The following is a 16471-nucleotide window of genomic DNA, read 5'->3' as shown; positions in this document are numbered from 1 at the left end:
CACACCGGACACTGTCCGGTGCCAGATTTCTTTCCTTAAATGGCGAAGCCGACCGTTGGCAGATTTGGAGCCGTTGGCGCACCGGACATGTCCGGTGCACACCGGACAGTCCGGTGCCCCCTTCCGACCGTTGGCCCGGCCACGTGTCCCGCGCAGATCGCGCGGCCGACCGTTGGCCCGGCCGACCGTTGGCTCACCGGACAGTCCGGTGCACACCGGACAGTCCGGTGAATTATAGCCGTACGCCGTCGCCGAATTCCCGAGAGCGGCCACTTCGCTCGAGTCAGCCTGGCGCACCGGACACTGTCCGGTGCACCACCGGACAGTCCGGTGCCCCAGACCGAAACAGCCTTTTGGCTGTACACATCCAACTTTTCTCTTTTCTTCTTCTTTCTGTTTCTAATACTTAGACAAGTATATTAGTACACAAAACCAATGTACTAAGACTTAGAAACATACCTTTGCTCTTGATTTGCACTTTGTCCATCCATGGGCATAGATTCACATTTAAGCACTTGTGTTGGCACTCAATCACCAAAATACTTAGAAATGGCCCAAGGGCACATTTCCCTTTCAATCTCCCCCTTTTTGGTGATTTATGCCAACACAACATAAAGCAACTAGAACAAGTGCAATATCACTTCAAATAAAAACTCAAATTTATTTTGATTCAATTTGGCATATATGGATCATCCTTTGCCACCACTTGGTTTGTTTTTGCAAATCAACCTCAAAATCCTATCTCTAAGTCAAATCCACTTGTAGAGACATCAAGAGAGGTTTTCCAAAGAAAATTGATTCAAGATTCCAAAAACTCCCCCTTTTTCCCATAATCAACACTTCTCCCCACAAGAGGCCAACTTTTGACAAAAGAGACAATGCAAGAGTTTTGACAAACCAAAAGCTCTATCCTACTGTTTTCAAAGTTTCTCAAGTGGTAGCTGATCCATTTATTGCTTTGGCCTTTATTTTCTCCCCCTTTGGCATCAAGCACCAAAATGGGATCAATCTTGGCCCTTTAACCCCATTGCCTCACCAAAATCTTCAACTAAGAGTAAATAGGCAATAAGAGTATAAAGATGAACTTGGAAGAGTTACTCTTTTCATCGGAGTGCAGTGGAAGTCTTGCATGATCCAAGTCCACCTTTTTCCCTTTCAATTATCCTTGGAGACTAAAACAACCAAACTCAAGTACATGGTTAGTCTCAAAGGGTCAAGTTGTAGCACAGCTCCCCCTAAATATGTGCATCACTTGCAAACAGGACTTGTGAGGTCCAGGGAGTGTTTGTACAACTTGAGCACCATAAGTAAGCAACGAAATGCATAAGGAACATGATCAAGGGTATAAACATATGTATGCTATAAATCAATCCAAGTTCCGCGAATCTAAGACATTTAGCTCACTTCGCAACCTGCAAAAGGTCTTCTCATCTAGAGGCTTGGTAAAGATATCGGCTAGCTGGTTCTCGGTGCTAACATGAAACACTTCGATATCTCCCTTTTGCTGGTGATCTCTCAAAAAGTGATGCCGGATATCTATGTGCTTTGTGCGGCTGTGCTCAACAGGATTTTCCGCCATGCGGATAGCACTTTCATTATCACATAGGAGTGGGACTTTGCTCAGATTGTAGCCATAGTCCCTGAGGGTTTGCCTCATCCAAAGTAGTTGCGCGCAACACTGTCCTACGGCAACATACTCGGCCTCAGCGGTGGATAGGGCAACGGAGGTTTGTTTCTTAGAGTTCCACGACACCAGGGACCTTCCTAAGAATTGGCACGTCCCTGATGTACTCTTCCTATCGACCTTACATCCAGCGTAGTCGGAATCTGAGTATCCAACCAAGTCAAAGGTAGACCCTTTTGGATACCAGAGCCCGAAGCAAGGCGTAGCAACCAAATATCTTAGAATTCGCTTCACCGCCACTAAGTGACACTCCTTAGGATTGGATTGAAATCTAGCACACATGCATACGCTAAGCATAATATCTGGTCTACTAGCACATAAATAAAGTAAAGACCCTATCATTGACCGGTATGCTTTTTGATCAACGGACTTACCTCCTTTGTTGAGGTCGGTGTGTCCGTCGGTTCCCATCGGTGTCTTTGCGGGCTTGGCGTCCTTCATCCCAAACCGCTTTAGCAGATCTTGCCTGTACTTCGTTTGGGAGATGAAGGTGCCGTCCTTGAGTTGCTTCACTTGGAACCCAAGGAAATAGTTCAACTCGCCCATCATTGACATCTCGAATTTCTGCGTCATCACCCTGCTAAACTCTTGACAAGACTTTTGGTTAGTAGAACCAAATATTATGTCATCGACATAAATCTGGCACACAAACAAATCACCATCACATGTCTTAGTAAAAAGAGTTGGATCGGCTTTCCCAACCTTGAAAGAATTAACAATTAGAAAGTCTCTAAGGCATTCATACCATGCTCTTGGGGCTTGCTTAAGTCCATAGAGCGCCTTAGATAGCTTACACACGTGGTCGGGGTACCGTTCATCCTCGAAGCCAGGGGGTTGCTCCACGTACACCTCCTCCTTGATTGGCCCGTTGAGGAAAGCGCTCTTCACATCCATTTGATACAACCTGAAGGAATGGTGAGCGGCATATGCTAGCAAGATGCGAATTGACTCTAGCCTAGCCACAGGAGCAAACGTCTCCTCAAAGTCCAAACCTGCGACTTGGGCATAACCTTTTGCCACAAGTCTAGCCTTGTTCCTCGTCACCACCCCGTGCTCGTCCTGTTTGTTGCGGAACACCCACTTGGTTCCCACAACATTTTGCTTGGGACGAGGCACCAGTGTCCAAACTTCATTGCGCTTGAAGTTGTTGAGTTCCTCCTGCATGGCTAACACCCAGTCCGGATCTAGCAAGGCCTCTTCTACCCTGAAAGGCTCAATAGAAGAGACAAAGGAGTAATGCTCACAAAAATTAACTAATCGAGATCGAGTAGTTACTCCCTTGCTAATATCACCCAGAATTTGGTCGACGGGATGATCCCTTTGAATCATCGCTCGAACTTGGGTTGGAGGTGCCGGTTGTGCTTCTTTCTCCATCACATGATCATCTTGTGCTCCCCCTTGACCACACTCCTCTTGATGAACTTGTTCATCGTTTTGAGTTGGGGGATGCATCATTGTTGAGGAAGAAGGTTGATCTTGCTCCAATTGTTCCTGTGGTCGCACATCACCAATCGCCATGGTGCGCATAGCGGCCGTTGGAACGTCTTCTTCATCTACATCATCAAGATCAACAACTTGCTCTCTTGGAGAGCCATTAGTCTCATCAAATACAACGTCGCTAGAGACTTCAACCAAACCCGATGATTTGTTGAAGACTTTATACGCCTTTGTATTTGAGTCATAACCTAACAAAAACCCTTCTACAGCTTTGGGAGCAAACTTAGAATTTCTACTCTTCTTTACTAGAATGTAGCACTTGCTCCCAAATACACGAAAGTAAGATACATTGGGTTTGTTACCGGTTAGTAGCTCATACGAAGTCTTCTTGAGGAGGCGATGAAGGTAGACCCTGTTGATGGCGTGGCAAGCCGTGTTCACGGCTTCCGACCAGAAACACTCGGGGGTCTTGAATTCTCCAAGCATCGTCCTCGCCATATCGATTAGCGTCCTGTTCTTCCTCTCTACCACACCATTTTGCTGTGGTGTGTAGGGAGCGGAGAACTCGTGCTTGATCCCTTCCTCCTCAAGGAACTCCTCCACTTGAAGGTTCTTGAACTCGGACCCGTTGTCGCTCCTTATCTTCTTCACCTTGAGCTCAAACTCATTTTGAGCTCTCCTGAGGAAGCGCTTGAGGGTCCCTTGGGTTTCAGACTTATCCTGCAAAAAGAACACCCAAGTGAAGCGGGAAAAGTCATCAACAATAACTAGACCATACTTACTCCCTCCTATGCTTAGATAGGCGACAGGTCCGAAGAGGTCCATATGCAGCAGCTCCAGGGGTCTTGAAGTGGTCATCACATTCTTGCTGTGATGCGCTCCTCCCACTTGTTTACTTGCTTGACAAGCTGCACAAGGTCTATCTTTTTCGAATTGCACGTTAGTCAAACCTATCACATGTTCTCCCTTTAGAAGCTTGTGAAGGTTCTTCATCCCCACATGTGCTAAGCGGCGATGCCACAGCCAGCCCATGCTAGTCTTAGCTATTAAGCATGCATCTAGACCGGCCTCTTCTTTTGCAAAATCAACTAAATAAAGTTTGCCGTCTAATACACCCTTAAAAGCTAGTGAACCATCACTTCTTCTAAAGACAGACACATCTATATTTGTAAATAGACAGTTATACCCCATGTTGCATAATTGACTAATAGATAGCAAATTATATCCAAGAGACTCTACTAAAAACACATTAGATATGGAGTGCTCATTAGAAATTGCAATTTTACCTAACCCTTTTACCTTGCCTTGATTCCCATCACCGAATATAATTGAATCTTGGGAATCCTTATTCTTGACGTAGGAGGTGAACATCTTCTTCTCCCCCGTCATATGGTTTGTGCATCCGCTATCAATAATCCAGCTTGAACCCCCGGATGCATAAACCTGCAAGGCAAATTTAGGCTTGGGTCTTAGGTACCCAACTCATGTTGGGTCCTACAAGGTTAGTGCAAATATCCTTAGGGACCCAAATGCAAGTTTTGTCTCCCTTGCATTTTGCCCCTAACTTCCTAGCAATTATTTTCCTATCCTTTCTACAAATAGCAAAGGAAGCATTTAAAGCACAATAAATTGTAGAAGGTTCATTCACTACTTTTCTAGGAGCACGAATAATATTCTTTTTAGGCACATGATGAATAGCATTTCTCCTAGACATATTTCTACCATGCATATAGGAAGAACTAGAAGCAAACATGGCATGAGAGTCAAAATCATCATAAGCATTATGATTCCTATAAGCATTTCTAGTTTGTCTCCTATCATGATACATAAAAGCATGGTTCCTTTTAGTACTACTTGCCATAGGGGCCTTCCCTTTCTCCTTGGCGGAGATGGGAGCCTTATGGCTTGTTAAGTTCTTGGCTTCCCTCTTGAAGCCAAGTCCATCCTTAATTGAGGGGTGTCTACCAATCGTGTAGGCATCCCTTGCAAATTTTAGCTTATCAAAATCATTCTTGCTAGTCTTAAGTTGAGCATTAAGACTAGCCAATTCATCATTAAGCTTGGAAATTGAAACTAGGTGTTCACTACACGCATCAATGTCAAAGTCTTTACACCTAGTACAAATTACAACATATTCTTCACAAGAATTAGATTTATTTGCCACTTCTAATTTAGCATTTAAATCATTGTTGACACCTTCTAAAGTAGAAATGGTGTTATGACAAGTAGATAATTCACCAGAGAGCATTTCATTCCTTTTAATTTCTAGAGCAAGAGAATTTTGTGCACTAACAAATTTATCATGCTCCTCATATAAAAGATCTTCTTGTTTTTCTAGTAATCTATTCTTGTCATTCAAAGCATCAATCAACTCATTAATCTTATCTATCTTAGATCTATCTAAGCCCTTGAATAAGCATGAATAGTCTATGTCATCATCATCACTAGACTCATTATCACTAGAAGAAGCATAAGTGGAGTCTCGAGTACTCACCTTTTTCTCCCTTGCCATAAGGCATGTGTGACGCTCGTTTGGGAAGAGGGATGACTTGTTGAAGGCAGTGGCGGCGAGTCCTTCATTGTCGGAGTCGGAAGAGGAGCAGTCCGAGTCCCACTCCTTGCCTAGATGCGCCTCGCCCTTTGCCTTCTTATAGTTCTTCTTCTTCTCCCTCTTGTTCCCTTGATCCTGATCACTATCATTGTCGGGACAGTTAGCAATAAAATGACCAAGCTTACCACATTTGAAGCATGAGCGCTTCCCCTTTGTCTTGGTCTTGCTTGGTTGCCCCTTGCGGCCTTTTAGTGCCGTCTTGAATCTCTTGATGATGAGAGCCATCTCTTCATCATTAAGTCCGGCCGCCTCAATTTGTGCCACCTTGCTAGGTAGCATTTCCTTGCTTCTTGTTGCCTTGAGAGCAAGAGGTTGAGGCTCATTGATTGGACCGTTTAGAGCGTCGTCGACGTATCTCGCCTCCTTGATCATCATCCGCCCGCTTACGAATTTTCCGAGTACCTCCTCGGGCGTCATCATCGTGTACCTGGGATTCTCACGAATATTGTTTACGAGATGAGGATCAAGAACGGTAAAGGACCTTAGCATTAGGCGGACGACGTCGTGGTCCGTCCATCGCGTGCTTTGTAGCTCCTTATTTTGTTGATAAGGGTCTTGAGCCGGTTGTAAGTTTGGGTTGGCTCCTCTCCCCTTATCATTGCGAATCGTCCAAGCTCGCCCTCCACCAACTCCATTTTAGTGAGCATGGTGATGTCGTTCCCTTCGTGAGAGATCTTGAGGGTGTCCCATATCTGCTTGGCGTTGTCCAGGCCGCTCACCTTATTGTACTCTTCCCTGCACAAAGATGCTAATAGAACAGTAGTAGCTTGTGCATTTCTATGGATTTGTTCATTTATAAGCATAGGGCTATCCGAGCTATCAAATTTCATTCCATTCTCTACAATCTCCCACATGCTTGGATGGAGAGAGAATAAGTGACTACGCATTTTGTGACTCCAAAATCCGTAGTCTTCCCCATCGAAGTGTGGAGGTTTGCCAAGAGGAATGGAAAGCAAATGCGAATTCGAACTATGTGGAATACGAGAATAATCAAATGAAAAGTTCGAATTGACCGTCTTCCTGTAGTCGTTGTCGTCGTCCTTTTGGGAAGAAGTCGACTCATCGCTATCGTCGTAGTAGACGATCTCCTTGATACGCCTTGTCTTCTTCTTCTTCCCATCTTTACGCTTGTGGCCCGACCCCGAGTCAGTAGGCTTGTCATCCTTCGGCTCGTTGACGAAGGACTCCTTCTCCTTGTCGTTGATCACGATTCCCTTCCCCTTAGGATCCATCTCTTCGGGCGATTAGTCCCTTCTTGAAGAGAACGGCTCCGATACCAATTGAGAGCACCTAGAGGGGGGGTGAATAGGTGATCCTGGGAAACTTAAACTTATAGCCACAAAAACTTGTTAAGTGTTAGCACAATAATCGCCAAGTGGCTAGAGATGAGTCTCAACAGAACACAATACCACAAAAGATCAACACAGAGAAGACACAGTGGTTTATCCCGTGGTTCGGCCAAGTACAAAACTTGCCTACTCCACGTTGTGGCGTCCCAACGGACGAGAGTTGCACTCAACTCCTCTCAAGTGATCCAATGATCAACTTGAATACCACAATGTTATGTTTTTCCTTTCAATATCCCGTTTTGCGAGGAATCTCCACAACTTGGAGTCTCTCGCCCTTACACTTGAGATTCACAAAGAAATACGGAGTAAGGGAGGGAAGAAACACACACAAATCCCCAGCAATATGCGCACACACACGGCCAAGAATCGAGCTCAAAAGACTATCTCAAAGTTCTCACTAGAACGGAGCTCGAATCACTGCAAATGACAAATGAATGCGCAAAGACTGAGTGTGGATGATCAAGAATGCTCTAAGGTTGCTTGGTGTTCTCCTCCATGCGCCTAGGGGTCCCATTTATAGCCCCAAGGCAGCTAGGAGCCGTTGAGAGCAAATTTAGAAGGCCATCCTTGCCTTCTGTCGTCTGGCGCACCGGACAGTCCGGTGCACACCGGACACTGTCCGGTGCCAGATTTCTTTCCTTAAATGGCGAAGCCGACCGTTGGCAGATTTGGAGCCGTTGGCGCACCGGACATGTCCGGTGCACACCGGACAGTCCGGTGCCCCCTTCCGACCGTTGGCCCGGCCACGTGTCCCGCGCAGATCGCGCGGCCGACCGTTGGCCCGGCCGACCGTTGGCTCACCGGACAGTCCGGTGCACACCGGACAGTCCGGTGAATTATAGCCGTACGCCGTCGCTGAATTCCCGAGAGCGGCCACTTCGCTCGAGTCAGCCTGGCGCACCGGACACTGTCCGGTGCACCACCGGACAGTCCGGTGCCCCAGACCGAAACAGCCTTTTGGCTGTACACATCCAACTTTTCTCTTTTCTTCTTCTTTCTGTTTCTAATACTTAGACAAGTATATTAGTACACAAAACCAATGTACTAAGACTTAGAAACATACCTTTGCTCTTGATTTGCACTTTGTCCATCCATGGGCATAGATTCACATTTAAGCACTTGTGTTGGCACTCAATCACCAAAATACTTAGAAATGGCCCAAGGGCACATTTCCCTTTCAGGGAGACGCCCTGGCATTAAGGATGGCATTGGCTACCAAAGGGGAGACAATGTCAAAATTAGTGCCCCTCCTAAAAGATTGTCTAATTTTGTTAAGGGCAAGGCTCCCATGCCTCAAGATAACGAGGGTTACATTTTATACCCTGTCGGTTATCCTGAGAACAAGATTAGGAAAATTCACTCTAGGAAGTCTCACTCTGGCCCTAATCATGCTTTTATGTATAAGGGTGAGACATCTAGTTCTAGGCAACCAACCCATGCTAAGTTACCTAAAAGGAAAACTACTAATGCATCAAATGATCATGACATTTCATTCAAAACTTTTGATGCGTCATATGTTTTGACTAACAAATCCGGCAAGGTCGTTGCCAAGTTTGTTGGGGGCAAACACAAGGGGTCAAAGACTTGTGTTTGGGTACCCAAAGTTCTTGTGTCTAATGCCAAAGGACCCAAAACCGTTTGGGTACCTAAAGTCAAGAACTAAAATTGTTTTGTAGGTTTATGCATCCGGGGGCTCAAGTTGGATACTCGACAGCGGGTGCACAAACCACATGACAGGGGAGAAGAAGATGTTCTCCTCATATGAGAAAAACAAAGATCCCCAACGAGCTATCACATTCGGGGATGGAAATCAAGGTTTGGTCAAAGGTTTGGGTAAAATTGCTATTTCACCCGACCATTCCATTTCCAATGTTTTTCTTGTTGATTCTCTAGATTACAACTTGCTTTCTGTTTCCCAATTATGTCAAATGGGCTACAACTGTCTATTCACTGATGTAGGTGTCACTGTCTTTAGAAGAAGTGATGATTCAATAGCATTTAAGGGAGTGTTAGAGGGTCAGCTATACTTAGTAGATTTTGATAGAGCTGAACTCGACACTTGCTTAATTGCTAAGACTAACATGGGTTGGCTCTGGCACCGCCGACTAGCCCATGTTGGAATGAAGAATCTTCATAAGCTTCTAAAGGGAGAGCACATTTTAGGACTAACAAATGTTCATTTTGAGAAAGACAGGATTTGTAGCGCATGCCAAGCAGGAAAGCAAGTTGGGTCCCATCATCCACACAAGAACATCATGACAAGTGACAGGCCACTAGAGCTCCTACACATGGATTTATTCGGCCCGATCGCTTACATAAGCATCGGCGGGAGTAAGTACTGTCTAGTTATTGTGGATGATTATTCCCGCTTCACTTGGGTGTTCTTTTTGCAGGAAAAATCTCATACCCAAGAGACCTTAAAGGGATTCTTGAGACGGGCTCAAAATGAGTTCGGCTTAAGGATCAAGAAAATTAGAAGCGACAACGGGACGGAGTTCAAGAACTCACAAATAGAAGGCTTCCTTGAGGAGGAGGGCATCAAGCATGAGTTCTCTTCTCCCTACACGCCACAACAAAATGGTGTAGTGGAGAGGAAGAATCGAACTCTATTGGACATGGCAAGAACCATGCTTGATGAGTACAAGACTTCGGATCGGTTTTGGGCCGAGGCGGTCAACACCGCTTGCTACGCCATCAACCGGTTATATCTACACCAAATCCTCAAGAAGACATCATACGAACTCCTAACCGGTAAAAAGCCCAATATTTCATATTTTAGAGTCTTTGGTAGCAAATGCTTTATACTTGTTAAAAGAGGTAGAAGATCTAAATTTGCTCCTAAGACTGTAGAAGGCTTTTTACTAGGATATGATTCAAACACAAGGGCATATAGAGTCTTTAACAAGTCCACTGGACAAGTTGAAGTTTCTTGTGACGTTGTGTTTGATGAGACTAATGGCTCTCAAGTAGAGCAAGTTGATCTTGATGAGAAAGGTGATGAAGAGGCTCCATGCATTGCGCTAAGGAACATGTCCATTGGGGATGTGTGTCCTAAGGAATCCGAAGAGCCTCCAAATACACAAGATCAACCATCCTCCTCCACGCAAGCATCTCCACCGACTCAAAATGAGGATGAAACTCAAGTTGATAAAGTAGAAGATCAAGCAAATGAGCCACCTCAAGATGACGGCAATGATCAAGGGGGAGATGCAAATGATCAAGACAAGGAGGATGAAGAGCAAAGGCCGCCACACCCAAGAGTCCACCAAGCAATCCAACGAGATCACCCCGTCGACACCATCCTCGGCGACATTCATAAGGGGGTAACTACTAGATCTCGTGTTGCACATTTTTGTGAACATTACTCTTTTGTTTCCTCTATTGAGCCACACAGGGTAGAGGAAGCACTTCAAGATTCGGATTGGGTGGTAGCGATGCAAGAGGAGCTCAACAACTTCACTAGGAATGAGGTATGGCATTTAGTTCCACGTCCTAATCAAAATGTTGTAGGAACCAAATGGGTCTTCCGCAACAAGCAGGATGAGCATGGTGTGGTGACAAGGAACAAAGCTCGACTTGTGGCCAAAGGATACTCCCAAGTCGAAGGTTTGGATTTCGGTGAAACCTATGCACCCGTAGCTAGGCTTGAGTCAATTCGAATATTATTAGCCTATGCTACTTACCATGGCTTTAAGCTTTATCAAATGGACGTGAAAAGTGCCTTCCTCAATGGACCAATCAAGGAAGAGGTCTATGTTGAGCAACCTCCCGGCTTTGAAGACAGTGAGTATCCTAATCATGTCTATAGGCTCTCTAAGGCGCTTTATGGGCTCAAGCAAGCCCCAAGAGCATGGTCTGAATGCCTTAGATATTTCCTTATTGCAAATGGCTTCAAAGTCGGCAAGGCCGATCCTACCTTATTCACTAAAACTCTTGACAATGATTTGTTTGTATGCCAAATTTATGTTGATGATATCATATTTGGTTCTACTAACGAATCTACTTGTGAAGAATTTAGTAGGATCATGACACAGAAATTCGAGATGTCAATGATGGGGGAGTTGAAGTATTTTCTAGGATTCCAAGTCAAGCAACTCCAAGAGGGCACCTTCATTAGCCAAACGAAGTACACTCAAGATATTCTAACTAAGTTTGGAATGAAGGATGCCAAACCCATCAAGACACCCATGGGAACAAATGGGCATCTCGACCTCGACACGGGAGGTAAGTCCGTGGATCAAAAGGTATATCGGTCGATGATTGGTTCATTACTCTATTTATGTGCATCTCGACCGGACATTATGCTTTCCGTTTGCATGTGTGCAAGATTCCAAGCCGACCCTAAGGAATCACACCTTACGGCCGTAAAACGAATCTTGAGATATTTGGCTTATACTCCTAAGTTTGGGCTTTGGTACCCTCGGGGATCCACATTTGATTTAATTGGTTATTCAGATGCCGATTGGGCGGGGTGTAAGATTAATAGAAAGAGCACATCGGGGACTTGCCAGTTCTTGGGAAGATCCTTGGTGTCTTGGGCTTCAAAGAAGCAAAATTCGGTCGCTCTTTCAACCGCCGAAGCCGAGTACATTGCCGCAGGTCATTGTTGCGCGCAATTGCTTTGGATGAGGCAAACCCTACGGGACTACGGTTACAAATTAACCAAAGTCCCTTTGCTATGTGATAATGAGAGTGCAATCAAAATGGCCGACAATCCCGTCGAGCACAGCCGCACTAAGCACATAGCTATTCGGTATCATTTTCTTAGGGATCACCAACAAAAGGGAGATATCGAGATTTCTTACATTAATACTAAAGATCAATTAGCCGATATTTTTACCAAGCCACTTGATGAACAAACTTTTACCAAACTTAGGCATGAGCTCAATATTCTTGATTCTAGAAATTTCTTTTGCTAGCTTGCACACATAGCTCATAAATATACCTTTGATCATGTCTCTTTCATATGCTATGACTAATGTGTTTTCAAGTCTATTTCAAACCAAGTCATAGGTGTATTGAAAGGAAATTGGAGTCTTCGGCGAAGACAAAGGCTTCCACTCCATAACTCATCCTTCGCCGTCACTCCGAGCCGCTCTCTATCCTTGTGGGAGAGAGCAAAGCAAAAGGACTTCTACTTTGGTATAATCTTCACTCTTTATTTATGACCAAAGGAGGAGAAAGTCATTTCAGGGGCTCTAATGACTCCGTTTTTGGTGATTCATGCCAAAGGGGGAGAGAGTATTAGCCCAAAGCAAAAGGACTGCACCACCACCTCATTTTATTTTCAAACTATCAATTTGGTATCTTATTGTGTTTAAAAGGGGGAGTCGTACTTCAAAAATGATATCTCAAAACCCTCTTGAACACTAAGAGGAGAATTTCATTTAGGGGGAGTTTTGTTTAGTCAAAGGAAAAGCATTTGAAACAGGGGGAGAAAATTTCAAATCTTGAAAATGCTTTGCAAAATCTTATTTATTTACCTTTGACTATTTGCAAAAGAACTTTGAAAAGGATTGACAAAAGAATTTGCAAAAACAAAACATGTGGTGCAAGCGTGGTCCAAAATATTAAGAATGAAAGAAACACTCCATGCATATCTTATAAGTATTTATATTGGCTCAAATCCAAGCAACCTTTGCACTTACATTATGCAAACTAGTTCAATTATGCACTTCTATATTTGCTTTGGTTTGTGTTGGCATCAATCACCAAAAAGGGGGAGATTGAAAGGGAATTAGGGTTACACCTAGTTCTTATATAATTTTGGTGGTTGAATTGCCCAACACAAATTATTGAACTAACTAGTTTGCTCTAGAATATATGTTCTACAGGTGCCAAAGGTTCATCTACAAACATACTAAATCGACTGTCCGGAATACCGTAGATTATTCCGGACAGGAGAAGCTTTTTGGAAAAACAGGCCAAGCGCGGACCGTCCGGGCCCTTGCGGCGGACCGTCCGCACCACCAGGATGACCCTCGGACAGGACCAATGCAAAAATCTAAGTCTGCACTATGGACCGTCAGAAGGAAAAGAGCGGACCGTCTGGGACCTCGCGCGGACCGTCCGGCCTCAGGCGCGGACCGTCCGGTAGGTGAGGAACCGAAAAACCCGAAGGTGACGGGTTCGGAAAAATGAATTATAGCGTCCGCGCGGACCGTCCGGGGTGCACGACCGGACCGTCCACGCCTGACTTTCTCTGACATCTGACGACACATTAAATGCAATATAGTCGTTGATATAGCCGTTACTGCTGACCGTTGCATTTTCAGCCGTTGATCTACAGGCGCGGACCGTCCGGACCAGGCGGGCGGACCGTCCGCGGTCGGCAGAATGGAGCAACGGCTAGAAAGTGGTTGGGGGCTATAAATACCTCCCCAACCACCTCCATTCACTTCATCCAAGCATTCCAACCTTCAACATTCAATACAAGAGCTAGCAATCCATTCCAAGACACATTCAAAGCCTCCATCTCTCCAAGTTTCACAATTGAGAAAAGAGATCATTAGTGATTAGTGACTTGAGAGAGAAAGTGATCCGTGTGTTATTTGTCGCTCTTGTTGCTTGGCTTTTGCAATCGTGCTTTCTTTCATTCTTTCTTGCAAACAACTCAATTGTAACCAAGGCAAGAGACACCAATTGTGTGGTGGTCCTTGCGGGGAAGTTTGTTCCCGTTTGATTGAGAAGGAGAAGCTCACTCGGTCCGAGGGACCGTTTGAGAGAGGGAAAGGGTTGAAAAAGACCCGGCCTTTGTGGCCTCCTCAACGGGGAGTAGGTTTGCGAGAACCGAACCTCGGTAAAACAAATCCGCGTGTCACACTCTTTATTTGATAGCGATTTGTTTTGCACCCTCTCTCTCGGACTCGTTTATATTTCTAACGCTAACCCGGCTTGTAGTTGTGATTATTTTTGAGAATTTCAGTTTCGCCCTATTCACCCCCCCTCTAGGCGACTATCAGAGACGACGGCCTAGACCTCTCACCAACTCGTCACAGCATCCTCCAAGCGCCTCATCCTGCGGTACCTGTTCTTGACCTGTGGGGGGGTGTGAGACAGCAAGAGTGAGCTCACATACGTTCATCGCTCAACAAGTTGTGGGGAATAATGTGAATGAACTCGCCAAAGGTGGGAGTTCATGTGAAGTGTAAGGCTTACCAAAGAGGATGGTTAGAGCTGAGCATTGCTTTTAAAGTTGGTCAAAATTTTATTAGCAATTACTAAGTATAAGTAAATACCAACCCAATTAAGTAGTAGAACAAAAGTAACAACATCACCTGTGATACAATGCATATGACAAATTGAATTTAAGTTCCATAAATTAATCATGTGAGGGTCCGAGCTGCTCATGACCGTGAGCACGGCTAGTATACCAGTTTTACACTCTGCAGAGGTTGCACATCTTTACCCACAAGTCATGTTACCCATCTGCCAAGGGATCGCGACTTCCCATACACCTCTACCGAGGAGGCGAGGCAGGGTAACACTACGAGGCCTTTACAAAGTTCCACTAGCTTCAGAAAACCCGCTACAGTTTATAGGAAGCTCCAATGCAGGAATCCCTTGCATGACCGCCATCGCAGCAAAATCATCCCGAGGGCCTCCCTACACTGACCACTGAGAGCACCTAGAGGGGGGGTGAATAGGTGATCCTGGGAAACTTAAACTTATAGCCACAAAAACTTGTTAAGTGTTAGCACAATAATCGCCAAGTGGCTAGAGATGAGTCTCAACAGAACACAATACCACAAAAGATCAACACAGAGAAGACACAGTGGTTTATCCCGTGGTTCGGCCAAGTACAAAACTTGCCTACTCCACGTTGTGGCGTCCCAACGGACGAGAGTTGCACTCAACTCCTCTCAAGTGATCCAATGATCAACTTGAATACCACAGTGTTATGTTTTTCCTTTCAATATCCCGTTTTGCGAGGAATCTCCACAACTTGGAGTCTCTCGCCCTTACACTTGAGATTCACAAAGAAATACGGAGTAAGGGAGGGAAGAAACACACACAAATCCCCAGCAATATGCGCACACACACGGCCAAGAATCGAGCTCAAAAGACTATCTCAAAGTTCTCACTAGAACGGAGCTCGAATCACTGCAAATGACAAATGAATGCGCAAAGACTGAGTGTGGATGATCAAGAATGCTCTAAGGTTGCTTGGTGTTCTCCTCCATGCGCCTAGGGGTCCCATTTATAGCCCCAAGGCAGCTAGGAGCCGTTGAGAGCAAATTTAGAAGGCCATCCTTGCCTTCTGTCGTCTGGCGCACCGGACAGTCCGGTGCACACCGGACACTGTCCGGTGCCAGATTTCTTTCCTTAAATGGCGAAGCCGACCGTTGGCAGATTTGGAGCCGTTGGCGCACCGGACATGTCCGGTGCACACCGGACAGTCCGGTGCCCCCTTCCGACCGTTGGCCCGGCCACGTGTCCCGCGCAGATCGCGCGGCCGACCGTTGGCCCGGCCGACCGTTGGCTCACCGGACAGTCCGGTGCTCACCGGACAGTCCGGTGCACACCGGACAGTCCGGTGAATTATAGCCGTACGCCATCGCCGAATTCCCGAGAGCGGCCACTTCGCTCGAGTCAGCCTGGCGCACCGGACACTGTCCGGTGCACCACCGGACAGTCCGGTGCCCCAGACCGAAACAGCCTTTTGGCTGTACACATCCAACTTTTCTCTTTTCTTCTTCTTTCTGTTTCTAATACTTAGACAAGTATATTAGTACACAAAACCAATGTACTAAGACTTAGAAACATACCTTTGCTCTTGATTTGCACTTTGTCCATCCATGGGCATAGATTCACATTTAAGCACTTGTGTTGGCACTCAATCACCAAAATACTTAGAAATGGCCCAAGGGCACATTTCCCTTTCAATCTCCCCCTTTTTGGTGATTTATGCCAACACAACATAAAGCAACTAGAACAAGTGCAATATCACTTCAAATAAAAACTCAAATTTATTTTGATTCAATTTGGCATATATGGATCATCCTTTGCCACCACTTGGTTTGTTTTTGCAAATCAACCTCAAAATCCTATCTCTAAGTCAAATCCACTTGTAGAGACATCAAGAGAGGTTTTCCAAAGAAAATTGATTCAAGATTCCAAAAACTCCCCCTTTTTCCCATAATCAACACTTCTCCCCACAAGAGGCCAACTTTTGACAAAAGAGACAATGCAAGAGTTTTGACAAACCAAAAGCTCTATCCTACTGTTTTCAAAGTTTCTCAAGTGGTAGCTGATCCATTTATTGCTTTGGCCTTTATTTTCTCCCCCTTTGGCATCAAGCACCAAAATGGGATCAATCTTGGCCCTTTAACCCCATTGCCTCACCAAAATCTTCAACTAAGAGCAAATAGGCAATAAGAGTATAAAGAT

Source organism: Zea mays, chromosome 6 (genome assembly GCF_902167145.1).
Source record: "Zea mays cultivar B73 chromosome 6, Zm-B73-REFERENCE-NAM-5.0, whole genome shotgun sequence".
NCBI classification, from domain to species: Eukaryota; Viridiplantae; Streptophyta; class Magnoliopsida; order Poales; family Poaceae; genus Zea; species Zea mays.
The sequence above is the reverse complement of the archived record's forward strand: the minus strand, read 5'-3'. Positions refer to the sequence as shown.